We start from the raw sequence: 16,820 nt of genomic DNA on the forward strand, positions 1-16,820 counted from the left end.
CTGGTTTCATAAAACTCACGCCCAAGTGAATGGACATTTTTATGACTGATGAAGCTCAAAATGATTAGGAAACAGTCTCAATCCAACATGGTTATTATAATCCAAGACTAAAATGTTTCCTCAGCAATTTGTGCTGATTGAAGTTCATGTGTACATTCATCTGCTAACCTCTTGCTGTGCATTTCACCAAGCTACCTGCAAATCAGGTGGAGAGCGCTGTCTGCTGGTTGAGCCTTTTAATTGCTCTATTGAAAATGACTGACGAAGGAGCAGACCAATAGAAAAAGAGGGTTCTGGGCTTGTTAACCCACAGGTGAGGTCACTCATTCTGTATATCAGAATGGTGGTGAGGCTATAAAAGGAGAGAATGAGCATGTAGGAGTAATTTGACACAAAAAAGAGAACTCTGGCGTTTAAACTCTTAAAAAGGTAAGAATTATTGAATGGCATGCTTTAATTCACTTGGGTTTGCAGTTAAAAAAAAACCAAAAAACAAACAAAACAAAACAAAACGGCTGCTATTTGAATTCTAATATGTTCTTTCTTCTTTTGACAATGGTTTTACTTTTCTTGATCTAAGGCACGTGTCTGGAGTAAACCTCTTTTTCTAGGGATTTGTGTAGCTTTGTTTTGTTCTTTATCATGTAGGCACAATGCTGTTCCTGTGGGATAACCTGGGCTGTCTGCTAGATGCCCACCAAGCTGTTCTCTTGCTCCCTCTCCTCACTGGGGCAGGGAAAGAAAACGAGATGTAAAAAAAGCTTATGCATTGAGATAAAGACAGGGAGATTAGTGAGCAATGGGCATCACTAGCAAACCAGAAGGAATTATCTTTTGGGGAAAATTAATTTAACATGTGTTCATTTAAAAAATAGAGAAGGATAATGACAAAAAAACACCTTCCCCACTCACATGTGGTCCCCAGGCTCAATTTCATTCCCTCATTCCAACTCTGCTATCCCCTCTCCCCATTTGGCACTGACGGGGGTTATGGTCAGCTCATAACACTTTGTCATTGCCACTCCTCCCTGAACTCTTTCACTGCTCCAGTACAGGGTCCCTCCCATGGGATACAGTCCTTCAGAAACTGTTCCAATGTGGCAGCAGTTCTTCAAGAACTGTTCCAGCGTGGACTGTAGCTTCTTTCAGGGCACATGCCCCTGCTGCAGTGTGGGTGTCTGTTCTGATGTTGTCCTTCTTGGGCTGCAGGGGAACAATTCCTTCAGCGTGGCCTTCTTCATGGGCTGTGGGGGAATCTCTGTTCTGACTTCTGGAGCACCTCCTCCCTCTCCTTCGTCATGGACCTTGGTGTCTGCAGGGCTGTTTCTTTTGCACTTTTTCCTCACTCTTCTCTATCATAGCTGCTGGGCAGTGTTTACCACCCCTTCTTAAATGTGTTTTCACAGAGGTGTCACCAGCATTGCTGATGGGCTCAGCTTTGGCCAGTGCTGGGTCAGTTTTGGAGCTGGCTCTGTCTGATATGGAGGCAGCTTCTGGCCTCTTCTCACAGGTGCCACCCCTTCAGCCCAGTCCCCTACTACCATACTTTGCCACATAAACCCAATGCAACTGTCTTAATTCATATGCTATGGTTTAGTGAAGGGGGTAGGGGACAGGAAATCCTGAAACCATGTTTATGCTTGACTACATTTAGTTTCTTGACTAACCATATGTTCTTGTGTGCTGTCTGTAAGCTCTTTTTATCTGCTGTTTTTTCTTATTAGGTGTTCATTCTAACAGGTATTGCTATACAGTGAAATCTCATCATAGTGTTCTGGGCTCTTTGTATCACTGGTCACTTTGCCCTAACCCTAGATGTATGCACTGAATAACCACATTGTTCACTTATAATGTCCTTGGCTTTTCTATAGCCTTATCCCTGTGATATTACTTGTGGACACAGTGGGCTGGATTGAAGACAGTGAAGTTAAAAGTGGTGATGTATGCAGCTATGTAACTGTGAGAAGAAATGTATTGATTCCACATACTTCCTTTTCTAACCTGCTGTAAGGTGTTTCATCATGTAGGACATCATGGAGATCTTATATTTGTTACTTAACATACATTCAAAGGTCTGACTTCTCTTCCTTGCTGGCTTCCTGAATGGCAAAAGCTGTTGTTAACATGTCTTGTGTGTCAGAGATCAGGCTGCTCATGATAGCTTATGAAGCTTTGAACATATATAGTAATAGAGAGGAATAGCAAACTGTTATATTAATGTAGCTGAAGCACAAAAAGTGAAACTATTGACCTTGCCAGCTCTGCATTTGGGGCAAATGTTACTGCAGTGAACAGAATCACTTTAACTGGTGTTAAACAGAAGTTGTTTTGAATTTTGGTTTGCATGTTTTGCTCTGGTATAGATAAATGTGAATGCCTCGGAAGTGTTGGGCAAATTGCTAAAGATAGTTGCAATTTTGCAAACATCAAGATTGGTTTTTTTGTAAAAACTTCACTTTTAGACAGAGGCCAGTAATGAAATATGAGCAAAAATTATTTCCATGTGTTCCTTAAGTCACTGAAAAAGACTCTTACTCGACTTCCTTCTCTGAAACAATGCTCTTTTAAATCAACAACCAAACAAAAACCCTTTACTATTGCTCTTGCCTGGCATGCAATTGGTATTTCCCAAATGGAACCAGCAGGTATCCAGTAGGTCATTCAGCACAGCTCTTGACCTCCCTCAGACAAAAGATAATATGACTTATAGTGGCTGGTTCCTGGAGTATATAAAAGACACTGCAAAAATGTACAGCAAGAGATATTAATAAAATTGTGTTGAGAGGTATGGGTGAGCTACAGGGAGAAGCGAAGTACTTAGCTGCTTTCCATTCTTTTCACCCAAATTCAGCATCAAAATCAGTCTTGCAGGGCAGTGTCTGGGAAGGTACAGCTTCCAGGCTCAGTGATGTTATGTGCCTGCCCAAGGAGGCACATCCTATTTCGTGGAAGCAACTCCTGCTCCATAGTTGCTTTAGATGGCCTCTTCACTGTGTGCAGCCTTACATTTGCTCAAGCAGCTGCTGCTCAGCAGGGGATGAAGAAGTTGGGGGCAGAGACACCACACTTGGCCAGCCAGATGTGGGTTTGTGTGTCTTGCACTGCTTAGGGCAGCCCAGAAAAACTGTCCCTGCTTCTTCCACAAGGGAATGCCTGTGCACTTGAGCCCTGTGCTGTTTCCCAGTCCCATGCCAAGTCTCTTGGAGCAGTCTCCACTCGCCCTGCTGGCACACGGCCTCCTCAGGGTGCGGCGGCGCAGGGAGCGTTCTGGGGAAGCCCGTGCCATGGCCATTAGTGCTGCGCCGGCAGCAGCCTCTGTGGATAACGAGAAGCCCTTCTGCCTCACTGCTATTAAACTGCTGCCTTTTCACGAGAGGAATCCTGAATTCTTCCTCAAACCTAAACAAAAAAGTCAGCCTTTTATTCGTTTCATCATTATCTAGGGCTGCCACATTCAAATGATTCTCCAGCAGTCCCTTCATTTCCGAGTGCACACGTCGAGAAGGGATTGGAAGCCTTTTGATTAAGAATAAGAGGTGATGACACTACAACCAGTGCAGGGTTGTCATCATTACCATGTACCTGCACTTCCACAGAGCTCTCGCTCTGGGTTGCCTCTGATATAAAGCTGCTGTACTCTGTGCCCTAATTGAATGGAACTATTTTATAAACACGCATTCCCTGAATCCCAGAAAAGATCCTTTTAGAGGGGAAGATATGGGGAGGGTGGTGGGGAGGTGAGGAGCTAGATGGGCTCAGTTCCTGGCAGACCAATTTTGTCTGTGAGAGAGATTTCTTTGTTCCCTGCAAAACCGCTTGTCGTCTATGAGCAGATATCGTGGGGTTTTATTCCCCTACAAGTCAAATGAATGATCTGACCACCCACTTTTAATCCTGTGATTTTCTGCTTTTGGCCTGGATTACAAGTCACCTATGGCCACCTTTAGAGTGTAGCAGGCTGTAAGTTTACACAAGGCACCTAAGGGAAAACATCCCTTCCTCCCTGCCCCTGTTTGTTAACTGTTCATGTTTGATAATTTAACTGTCTGACTTGGTCACAGTAATGACCTCTTGGAAGCAACACAGGGAAGAAACCTGCTGTCTACCCACCAGGATGCTCTCATCTGTCTCAGGAGATTGTATTCATGTGCACATCCTAAACCCACACCACTGACCGTGGGAGAGACACTCTGCAGATGACTCGCTAAGCAGAGTCCTTTTTTTCAAGTGCTCTGTGCTCACATTCTGGAATCTCCACTGGTGATTTACTGCTTTCCAGGTTAACTTTTAAGTGCTGATTTTGACCCATATTCCTGTCCTGGCTATTTCTCTGTTCCCATGCGACACAACTGCTGCTGTAGCAAGTAAAGTGCTGTTCCTGAGCCTTGAATGATGCAGGATCTATGCTGGGCCAGTGCCTTCTTGGAAACTGGTCCCCCAGTTGAAGTTCAATAGTTAAACTAATCCTCTGCTATCTGTATGTTTAAAGGTGATAGGCTTTTATTGTTAAACAAGCTTTCCCTGGAGCCTACATTTTAGTGAGAATACTCTAAAACTGCTGTATGAAATTATATTAACAGAAAACAAAATTACAGCCAATTCCTGGTACTATTTCAATAGCTGTGTATGAAATTTACTGCATAAGGGATGTTGAGTTAAAAGTGGTCAGAGGAGTTACTTTTATCTTGGCTTACATATAGCATTACATTTACACCTGAACACAGGGTGAATTATCATCCAGAGGAGTTGAGAAGGAATCTCTTTTCTCCAGGAATGGCAATTATATTTGATTAGGTACATGGGAGCTTTTTCCTCTCCTGGCCAAGGAGCTGAGGGCAGTGCTTTGAAGACACCCAGCCTCATGATCAAGGTGTAAAGCATAATGACAAATGTGAAGTTCCTGCAGGGTCAGAGTCTGCTACAATAGTTCAGGGGAGAGGGCATCGGACTGGGACTTAAGAGGCTTGACTTGACTGCCCTGTTCTTCCACTGGGCTGCAGGACAAATCACTTCCTTTCTGTGCCACAGTTTCCTTATCTGTGAAATGGTGGTAATGAGCCTTTCTTCTTCATTTCTCTTTGTAATCGCTCCAAGAGCTGCAGGTAAAACATGCTATACAAGCACTTGGTATTACTGTGTTTGATTTGTAGGATTTTTCTCTGATATCCTAACGCAAGGAGTTGTTTCAGATTTGCACACATGAGCTCAAGGACTGTGATGTTTGTCATCCTGCTGTTAACAGCTCTTCCCTGAAATCATTTGGATGTAAAAGCAGTACTCTGGGTTTGTTTTTGTTAGGATATCTGCAGCCTGCAGTCTTAGTGCAACAGGATTTGTTAGTCAAGCATAGCCCTCAAACAAAAGCACCCAGAGGATGTGCCTTTTCAGATGCTTTCCTTCGCACAACGAACCCCATGGTTCTTTTACCTCTGGTCTCTGCTGGTCCCCTGTTGAGAGGCCTCCATGCCTGTGGTCATCAACAGTTTGCCAACATGAGGAGGAGAAGGGGGAGGAAAAAAATCCCCTTGACATGTGTAGTAACCTAAGCCTCATTCCAAATGTGTTTGCTTAAGCATTGCTAAGGTTTCCCTCCTTCCCATCCCCATCACTTCTCCCCTCAACATGCCTTTGTTTTAAGGAGGAGGCTGGTGGAGAGGTAGGGGGTTTCTGTGGTGCTGCCTGCTGTGATCTGGGCACTCTGTTTGACAATGTGTGCAGAGTCCTGGCCACCGTCTCCTCTTGCTAATGAAATACATTGGGATACAGAGTCCTAATTGTGAGGTGATACCCCACTGAGTGTCAGAGCAGGCGGGGTGTGCATGATGCTCTTTGGTGTGGGTCATTGGAAGTGATAGATGCAGGAGGACGGTAGATTAGTTCCTGCTGAAACCTGAGAAGCTGCCTGTGTTGGTGAATGTCACCCAGTGCTCGGCAAATGCATTCAGACAAAATCACTGAAATCTTGGGTTTCAGGCCTAAGTGACCACTACAGGCACTAGTAGTTCCTGCCTGTGGAATAAACATTTGCTGAACACATCTTGGCATAATAACACTTTGTGCAGCAGGCGATCACTCACCACCCTCTGCCTCTCGCTGTTGTGACAATCCGAACGTTATGCAGACCACAACTATGTCAATAACTCCTAGGACTGTTTTACTGATAGGTTGCTTAACTTCACTTCCCCTGACCAGAAGTCAGGGTACAATATTTCCTGGTTGAATGTATTTGAGTTTACTGTGCTGGTTTTCCCCTGTCTGTTACCTGGAACTAAAGAGCTGGACTCTAATAGGAAATGCAGGATGTGCAGCCTTCCCACTACTGTAATACACAGATAGTGTTTGGTGTTATCAGTGACTTGAAATATGAAATAATTTGTCCAAGGCCATATGTTTCCTCTCCTCCTCCGCCTCTCCAGCTCATCTGCTGAACACCATTAGCATTTTGGGATAGGAGCTGTACAATGTTGACAGCTGGGATAAAGTTATCCCACAGTGCTGAGGGATGAAAGATCTCACTCTAATACAATGAGTTTTTTAGTGGTAAATAGATTTTCAGGAGGTCCAATGGGTGTACCTTTTCCTGACAGAAAACTTCACTTGCAAAGTGAGGGCTAGAGCCAAGTGTCTCGACTCCTAACCCAGTATGGCATCTACAGTTGGAGCTCCAGGATGCTACTACGCTTTTATGCAAGGGGACTGCTCAGAGTAAGGGGTCTGCTTTGTGAAAATGAAACTGTAACTGTAAAACACTCATAACAAAGCGTGGACAATGGAAAATAACATGGCTTCAAGATTATAAAGGTCAGGGAGAAGGGCTTCTCTTGCATTTCATCAGGCCTTCTGCAGTATTTAACTCTGGAGTCAAATTTCTTCTCCTGTTTCCAAAATGTATAGAGCCAACCATGAAATTAGGGACGTGTCAACTGGAAATAAGGAAGCATTTGACTTTGACACTAAAATTAATTAAACTGTTATTACATCGATCTCTGCAGCATCTGTTCCATTTGTATGCAGAAATGCTAGTGTGCGCTACGGGGCCATTTCATACTGGTGGAATTGGATGCTATGATCAGCCATATGCTGATAAAATTATTCTTTTGTCAGCATGTCTGCCTGGAATTGCTTCAGGAGCTGGAAACATTCAAAGCAACAATACTCAGTGCTGAGTGCTTAAGATTGCTGATGTGAAAGGGACTTTTGGTCTAGTTCCATATAACACATGCACTTCATACCTCACATACAGGTTGGCAAGCCTGTTCCTGTGCAAGCAGCTAAAAATGGGCTTTTAGAGCACTTGAGTTTTGAGACCAAACATTGTTGACTGAATGGGCTATCACTTGTTTGCAAAGCTCCATCCAATTCTAGTTAAATCTGGTTCTGTTGCCCCTTTGGGGTAGATTGGGTCATACTCCAGAGCAGTTGGTGTAGAAGGAAGTTGATATAAAAAACCCTGAGTGTGTCAGGTGGAAGGTATCAGTAATTAGGTTTATTTGTTTGATGGTCCTTTGTGACCTGTTTTGTTTGGGCTGCTTATACAGAGATCATTCTCAGGCACCAGAACCCATCAGAATATAAAAGATTGATGAGGCAAACAGAGCTGCATTCACAATTTGCCTTCTTCTATGCTTTGCATCCAGAACTTGCAATGAGTTCCTATTTCATTGTGCACAAAGACTATAAGATTTGTCAGATGCTGGGAGGGAAACTGGAAAGAAGAAAAATGAACCAGCCATTGCAGTGATTTGTAAAGTAATGATAGAGGAACTGACTCAGTCCCAAGGTCATCTGCATTCCTCCCAGTGTGGTCAGCACTGCATGTGGAGCCTTGTAAGGATTTAAAAAGAAAAAAAAAGGATGTGAGCCAAATCAATCCATGGGTCAAGACACCCTGATGATGAGCAGAGCCTCATCTGATTGTCTGGGTACCATCCATATCAGTAATTACTCCTTGAATATGCACCTGAAACACAGCCGTTACAAGCTTTTTTAAGAAAAGTGTCCATTTAAAAATGGGTACTGTGCTGGAGAATTTTCTTTCCTAGCTTCTGTTTACAGTTGAAAGCAATTCTCTTCAAGATTCAAAAAGGATGTAATTATTTGCTTTTACAATTAAAACCACAAAAGCAGCAAGCTATTGTTGCATGCTCCTTGAAAACATGCTATCACTTTTGATGACTGTGATATTATTAATCAGTTAATTATCGTCAATGGTTTAAAATAAAAATGCCCAAGTAAACACAAAAGCCTTCTCTTTAAGAAATTCATCTGAACACTTCTGGGTTTGCATGTGTGTTGTTGAGCACTTGTTGGGGCTGTGCTGTGCCCCTGTGCACAACCTGCAGCTCAAAGTGTGCGAGCCCCCAAAAGGTTGGTGCTTTGTAACAGCTCCATCAGATGTCACCACAAGGTATTTGTCTGTCAGCAGTGACTAGCTAAGTGATTAGCTGACACAGCTCCTCACTGTATGGGTCACTGGCAAAACAGAGAGGTTCAAAAATTCAGGACATTTGTTCCAACTCCTTCTGCGTGTCTTGCCTGCTCCGTTCAGCTATCAGCTCAGTTGTCTTGTGCAGGCAGAATAACACATACTGGCACTTAAAACAAGCTGTTTAAAAGTAGCCAGTCAGCCCGTGGTGGGGAAAACACTGAATTTTGTTTGGAGGGGAATTTTTTTGGCCTTCCTAGGGCTTTTTGCTGTGTCTGGTGGACTGGAATGGAGAGCCAGCTCTATCTTCCACGCTGAGGACTCTGTGAGCCCACATTTGCACCAGTGCTACCTGATAACTATGTTGTTTCCTGACTCTGGCCTCAATACTGTGTCCTGTTTTCCCAGTGGTAGGAAAACCCCCATCAGCCCTGGAAGCTGATTTTAAGAGACAGGTATAGATAGCTTTTTTGTCTCCAGAAGTGCAGCTATCTGAATCCACAATGAAATGGGAAATTTGTTTTCATCAAATTGCATTTCAGACTTGTCCCTCCCACCTCCTTTACTCAAGCAGGATCTGTGAGAACTACAACAAAGGGATATTTTGGTGGCTTAAAAAAAAAATAGTGGTAATGTTGAAGCCCTGTAGATAAGGAGTGCAAATGTGCTACGATTGCAAGCTATAACAAGCCATAAAAACTAATGCCAAAAACAGTAATAAAAAATGCCAAATACCTATAGTGGAAATGATGGCTTAAGAAATGGACAGTCCTTTCTTTTTACAGCACAAGGAAAAAGCTGATCTGCTTTGCTTAATTAAAGTTGTATTTGGCACACAGGAGGATTTAAAGTTGCTTTCCATTTAACATTTAATTTCCTTGAGAATTACCCCAGTGATATGCTACATCCAGTTTCTTAAGGCCTGTTTTCTTGCATTGCCTCCCCTCCACTCAGTGCATGCAATTCTCCCTTGAAGTGGTAATAGCTGGTGATGAAAGCTAAGGGATGGGCCCAAGGTGATCCTGCTGGCCAAAAAAGTTGCACAGATGGAGGAAAGTAAAGAGCAGTTTTCATGAAATATAAAAGAGGCAAGTGTGATTGAAAGTCGGGGGATATATTTAGATAGAACAGGATCATGTCCTGTGTCTTGTTTCCATGGTGCCAAAGTCTTAGCTAAATCCTCATATCATAAAAATAAAACTATACAGAAATGTACTGTTTTAATGTGTCAGAGGAGCAGTAGGATTTGAAGATCTTGTCAACAGACAAAACAGACAAGCATTATTCTTTTGTAGGATGAGCACACAAAAGATACTACTCAGTTGACCGCAAATACAAATGTTGAGAGAAACAAGCGAAAGAATGCTTTGTGCCATGTGTGTAAAGGACTTTCTGTCACTTACACTGGACTTAAAGGCCCATGTTCTCCTCATATTAAGGGTTTAACTTCAGGCTGTGAGAGTAAAGTTATTCAGATCCTGAAAGCAAAATGTTCTTCTGTGTTGGTTGTCTGAAAGCCATGCAGCATCCCACTGAGAAGCATGGCAGAGGAGAATACATCTACCGTTCCTCTGCACAGACCCCTGGTCCTCAATTTACTGCCCTTAGCAAAACTCAGTGGCTGAATTTCAATGTTCCACTCTTTTCCCCTCCCTCCCCCCCCCAAAAAAAAGCGCAAACCATGAAATGCATGAATACTTTCTTCTTCTTTTTTTAAACCTGAAGAAGAGGAGAAAATTCATCAGAGGACACATTGCTATTTACTTCCATGTGTGTGTGAGCATGGTTGAAAGCAAAGATGGCCTTATTTTGATGAAGTTCATGTGTGCTCCACTGCAATATTTTAGCAGTCCTGTCTTCAAGACTGCTGTGACTCCTTGAAATTACACAGGTCTATGGGTGCCAGCAACTTTGCAATAACAAGCTGTGGCTTTGCACTTGGGCTAATCACTGCTGAAGTCAAAGGGAGCTGGATTATTTCCTGCCAGAAAGTGCTTGAGCTGCAGCAGAATGAATTCTGTGTGCAAAACCATTTGCGTGAGTTTTACTGTTTTCCATCCTGAATCCTGAAATTGAGACAGAGCAGAAATTAAGCAATTTGCCAGAGGCTGAAGAGAGGCACAGACTACAAGGAGAAAGAGGTGGGGCTGGTGACTCCCAAGACACATACATCAATTGGCAGATTATGCTGTCCTACCAGCATGCATTGCAAGGAAAATTAACTACCTAAATTAGATGATTTTGAAAGGACTTTTTTTAGCATCTCCCTCAGCTGTTTTTTTGTTTTTGTTTTTGTTTTTTTTTGGTAGAGGAAAATATGGGAAGTTGGCCAAAACTGTGTTCCTATAATGGCCAAATGTCATTCAAGCACAATTACAAACGAGAGCAGGATTTGGCCCTCTGTTTGCCCTGTGCTCTTCTCTCTGCTCTATACTAATGGTGGATCAGGTGTTACCCATCACTGCTCAGAAAACAGGAGAAACATATTCACATGAGAAGTTCTAAAACTCATTGAATTCACTCAATTAAGAAGAGAGAGAGGAGAGAGCCTTGTGCCTACACTCTTGCTGAATTCTTGCAAGAAAAAGTCCAGCTTCAAGTATATTTAAATTTTTACTGCCAAGTTAAACCCTTGCACAAAAAAAAATCTTACAATGGAAATGCTGACAGGTCCTTAACTATAGTAGCAGTAGCAGTCTCTGCTATAATAAAGATGTTGCATGTTATCAATAATCCTCTTTTTGCCTGAATCCCTGTCTTTCTAAAGAGAAAGGGCTTACTGACTGGGCAAATCTATTTATAAATTTTGTCTTGGCACAAGAGGAACGTATTGACAATGCAGTGGAGATCTGGGGAGGCAGCTGGCCTGACTGCACGCAAGCAGCAAGCTGAGTGTCAAAGCAGGGCACTTAAATTTTCCTCTCATTCCTCTAAAAGAGGGACTGGGAGGAATTAGGAAAGAAAAAAAAAGCTTTCCTTTGAACGAGGCAGGGTCAGAGGAGGTACAAAAGATTGAGCAAACTGTCACCCTTGGCTCAGTGAAGAGATTTGAAGGGCTTTCACAAGCTACTCACCAGTGGATGGAGTCATCTGAACTGGGAACCAGGGTGTGTGTGTATTTATACTGTGCAGGGCCACGTGTGCCACGGCAGCCCTGGCTGATAAGGATAGCTCTTACTGGGGCCTGATGATACTTTGCTTTGAATAAAATGATGGAGAGCTAAAGCTGCAAGGGAAAGAGATAAGATCTCAAGGAGAACGCTTTTTTTCACTTCTCTGTGTCATTTTAGAAGGATGTTTTTCTTTGGATATGCTATGGTGGATTTTACATCTGTTCACTTTTAAGCAAAGTCTCGAAGAGAAAGATGATGGATTTATTTAATCAATAGCATAAACTGCCAAAAAAAGTTGAAGCCCTGTCATTTACCCTCTTTTCACATTAGTGATATTCTACTAAAATCAGATTTTTTTCATTCAAATGGTAGAAATAGAGATGGAAGTTCTCCTTAATGTTCCTGTGCACCTGCAGCCAAGCAATACCAAATAATTGTCCTATTTCCCCAAAAAGACTAGGCCCATTCCAGTGTGATAGAGAATAAAGCCACCTCGATATTTACTAAGTGACTGTGTTCCTGTGAGAATCAAGGCTTTGTGAATTTATTCTTCCTCCTTTCTGCAGTTATGAATGGTTTTGAAAATCCCCACTCTGAATGTATATGGCTGTCTTCTATTACATGGATGTCAAATTTTCCTCTTATACCCAAAGGCTAAAGTTTACTCAAAGCAGAACAGCAAGGATCACATTGCTCTCATCAAAATAGCTTACAACATGCAACCAATAAGTAGGTCACTTATCTGAATGGGATACTGTATAAGTAGCATGTTTGCCACAAGAGACTTATAAGCGAGTCCCCTATGGTGCACATATAATAGTCTGTCGGTCTGATTCAATTCCCACAGATGTTTAAACTAGACCTTGGTTTAAATGGAGATGGATCAAGGGGTATGCATCACGTATGAACTATGGGTATGTCTTTTTCCACAAGGGCTTACTGAAGTCACTGGCGATGTCACAAAAGGCCAAAATTGATTGTATAGCTTCTTTTTCAATCTTCACAAACTACTTGAATGATCCAGACATATTCCTGCAGAAAATACAGGGGAGGAGGATAATGCATGTGGCAGCCTTGGCTTGGGACATCGATGAACTGTTCAAATCTTGAAGGTGACCTGACTCTGACCCTTTTAGCGACTAAAGCATTTCTTTTACATTTCTGTCTTCATTCTCAGCTGGCTTTGTAAGAATGACTCAAAGATATGGGGAAAATGGTAAAGAACAAATTCCCAACTAAAGCAAAGGAATCCTGAAAATCTTGCTGTAGAAGCTGTAATTTGGGCAATTGTCTTCTAATTGCTTTTGCTAATGGAGCACATTGCATCCAACACCTCTCTCTTGGAAAGGGAGTCACAATTCCAGGCCTTGAGCTGCTGAACTTCTCTTCCAGCACTGTGTGTTTTGGCAGTACTACAGAAAATCTCCCTCCCTCTGCACAGAAATTCCATCTAGGGAAGAACATGACCCAATGTGTTTAAGTTTAAATTTTGACATGGCTTATGTGAAAGATAACCTTTGACTGCAAGGACCCAGGAAAGCACTCACTGCAGGAGTCATCCAGCTGAAATCTCAGTGACGAGTTTACTTTCCTCCGAGTTTTGAAGACTGTGACTACAATTAAGAGGTGCCTCTGATGGATTCCACCAACACCTCTTCTCCGAAAGGACAGAAGTCAGACTTGTGTGGCTAGTGGGAGATCAACTGTGAAAGCCAAGACTCCAACTGTACTGTGCTGGAAAACCATAAAAAAGGGATCAGCATCATCATTAATTTAAAACTATTCACAATGCTGATAACATGACACAGAGAAAGAATTAGCACTGAGAAAGGACTTCTTCAAGGACAAGTTAGTTCTTCTGCAGTTCTCATTACAGGAATTGCCTTGCTCTGGAGAACTATTATTTGACAGTAAAGTACAACATGTTTAATTGATTTAAAAAACCACACCACCAAAAAAACCAGCCCCCTTTGTATAATTGCATATGTTCAAAGTCTGATTGGTCAATCTGAGGTAGAAGAGTTGAGCACTGAACAGAACTGAACAAAAGCAGACTGCCTGGCTGTACACTCTCCAAATTACCTGTTGTTTTTTAAGGGAGAGGAGATGCCCCTCGTTATGGTATCCAGGGTTATCTGATTTCAGCAAACATAAAAAGGAAGAAAAATGATGTGCCTTACTAGATGCTCTATATATACCTTCCTGACTCTGTCCTCAATCCTCCCCTTGATGTTGCTCTTCCTACAGGCAGCACAAGTTTTATACAGGTCTACCTTCTCTTCTTGGTCTTTGCACAGGTGCTGGAAAAGGTCCTTTCAGTGCTGAAAAATACACTTAACCCAACTGTTCTGGTTAGGGTGTAAAATTAATTGTGATTGTCTCTCTTGCCTAGACTAAAATACTTCAAGGAGCATCCTTTCAATCTGTGTACAGGAACCCTGGGTGCCTCATCACAAATACTGCATATGTGGTGTGTCACAGGGCAGGAACAGGTGATCAGGACCCTCATTAGATGGCAGATCTCCACATTAAAATGAACATTAGCAATTTCAGCCTCAAAACCACTTTTTCTGAAAACAGTTAAAAGTCACTGAGAACAATGAAGTATTAACAACTGGCAGCTTTGCGAAGGTAAAAGCATTTTCCAAGGGGCATCTTGGGGTGCTACAGCCTTGCCTTATGCAGTTTCCTATCTCTCACTTCCTTCCTCATTAGGTTGGCATTGGGATAAAAGAGCAGAATGGGTCATGAGGTCCTGTTCCAAGTAATTAGAGAGTTGCTTCTTTTGTCTAAGTGTACCTTGTTAAAGTATATCAGTGTCAGCCAGGTTAATTGGAACTTTAATACATAATTGATGCTAATTTATGGCCCTTTTTGTTCCAGGATGCTGATGCAGACCCCAAAGTCAGGATACAGTTTTCTTGTTATTAATTATATACTGAAAACCAATATCTCATTGGGAGGAGACCCACCACTTATTACAATTCCATAGATTTTCTGCACCTAAACTCCTTGGTTCACTATTGTTTTTTGTTTTTGTGTTTTTTTTTTTAAAAGCACCTACTTAGCCTTAACATAAAATAAAGGTAAATGTTTATTTTTGTTTTCACCATTCAACCTATTCAATGGAAATGTCCCTCAAGTGTGCTACTGTAAGGAGGGCAGGACTCCAACTCCATAGCTGACACTGCTGTTCCCACAAAATGCTTTTCCTCCTCAAATTGGCAAAACATCCATGAAGAGAGACGTAAATGCTATTTCTGTATTTTAATTAATTTTAAGAGTGAAGTCAGGGCTGTGCATTGGTAGATGCTACTGAGAGAGGAAACACCTAGAAAAGACAAATGAGAGCTGAGTACTCTGCTCCTTTGCAGCATGTTGTTTTCCCTGTCTGAGGTTTGGACTGCCTAGGGGATGGGGGCAGCAGCTTTCCCTGAACAGCAGTATTCAGTGTGGTTGGAGAACTGAGATTTTCATGGTGATATTTTATCTGAGGCACCTGGGAGTCTGAACCTTTTTCCCTCATCACGCAGTGACCAGGAAGTATAGCAGAGGTGTGGGTCAGTCTGCAGATCCCATGTAAGATATGGAGCTGCTAAAGAAAATCAGGGAGGTGTAGGATGGCCAGTTCATTCATTTTACTCATAGTTTGCACACCTCTGATTCAAGCATAAGGAATACTTTTCCTTTTTGTCAGTTTAGCTGAGATTTTAGATTTTCTCTTAAGAGGGTTCTTCTAGCACCTAAGAACAGCAGTGATTGCACAGATAATATGGTGTTATCAGATATCCCTGCTTGGACGTATCCACAAATAATGCCATTTCTGGGGTTAATGATGCTAACCTGTTGCAAGTTCACCTGCTCCTGTAATTGCCAGACATTTGAACTGGTTAGATCTGATACAAGTACAACTGGTTCTTCCTTTAATTTGTTCCGCGGTTCATTTTGTTCTCTGGAAACCAGATGTGGCATAACATGATAACATACCTGTAGTGGGTTATGCTGGAACATGACACAATGTGTGTTAAGTTTCTTTTGAACCTTTCTGAGATCAGGTATCAGTCAAAAGGAGGTCATTTTAATTATCAATTATTAATTAATTAGATGTTTGTTGGACAAATGAATCCAAAGATTATGTAGCACTCTCAATCAGTACCCGTAGCCTAGAAGAAAAATTAAGATTCTTTTAAACTGAACGAATGGAAAGATCGGTTCTCAAAATGTCAGTTACTCACGTGACATTTGTGTAGCATTTCAGAAGGTTGAAAATGATGAGATGAAGTAGTATCTCAGTACAACCTCATGAACAGTGGCAAATAATTAAGAATCACTCTGCATTTTAGAAACTACCTCTCAATTTAAATACATTCCTACCTCATTTTGGTTTTTTGATATCCAAATTGGACTATTTTTATTCCTGTTGCTATTTAGGGATTTGAGTGCTGTGTGAAGCTGGCCTGTGCCAGCAGTACTTGCCCAGTTATCCCACGGGGATTCTCCTGCCAGTGCTGCCGGCCAGTTTGGCTGGGGACCTGTGGGATAAAGTGATCCTGATCAAATTGAAGGCAGCACTGATCACAGAAGGCAAGATGCAGACATTAGAATGGGGATGTTTTGGGAGCAGAAAAATCCTTTTGGTCAGATCTGCTGTATTTGATGATGCCTTTTGTTCCACACCTCTGTATGTGTTGGGGCCCTGAGGGCGCTGGTGCACCTCGCTGTGACCCCATTTCAGCCCAGTTTTGTGTACTCAGCTCAAGAACTTATGTGCCCAATATTGTACACAACCTAAAGCACGGCCAAACTTTGACACGAGCAGTGCCTTTGATTGGACAGCCTTTTGGAGACCAGTTTACCCAGGGAGGAGCTAAGGGGATATTAGGACTTTGCCTCCTTCAGCACTTCAGCTGATGCAGCATTTGATTTTGCAGCAGGTGAAACGTCCACATTAGACAAAGGTTTACCACTCACAGTGAGAGAGAGCATGAGGAAAGTCTGGAGGCCAGTCCATGGGTCCCATCAGGAACAGAGAAATACAGAGGTTCCAGTGAGCTGCAAAGAGATGAGGAGTTTGAGCCCTTCAGTAACAAAACTGCATTTGTGAGTGCTCACTCAACAGAATTGTCTTGGCAACTGTGGCAGAGAGGAAAGAGAAACTGGCAAGTTGATTAGGCTCATTGTTGCCTGGATGGTTCCATGGGCCAGTGTTTAACACACCAATCTCCATGTGTCTATAATCACTCAGAATTGCACTTGATGCTCTTTGGGTGCCAGGCTGTACA

The sequence above is a fragment of the Manacus vitellinus genome, unplaced genomic scaffold (genome assembly GCF_001715985.3).
Source record: "Manacus vitellinus isolate BGI_N305 unplaced genomic scaffold, ASM171598v3 scaffold_29_pilon, whole genome shotgun sequence".
NCBI lineage: Eukaryota > Metazoa > Chordata > Aves > Passeriformes > Pipridae > Manacus > Manacus vitellinus.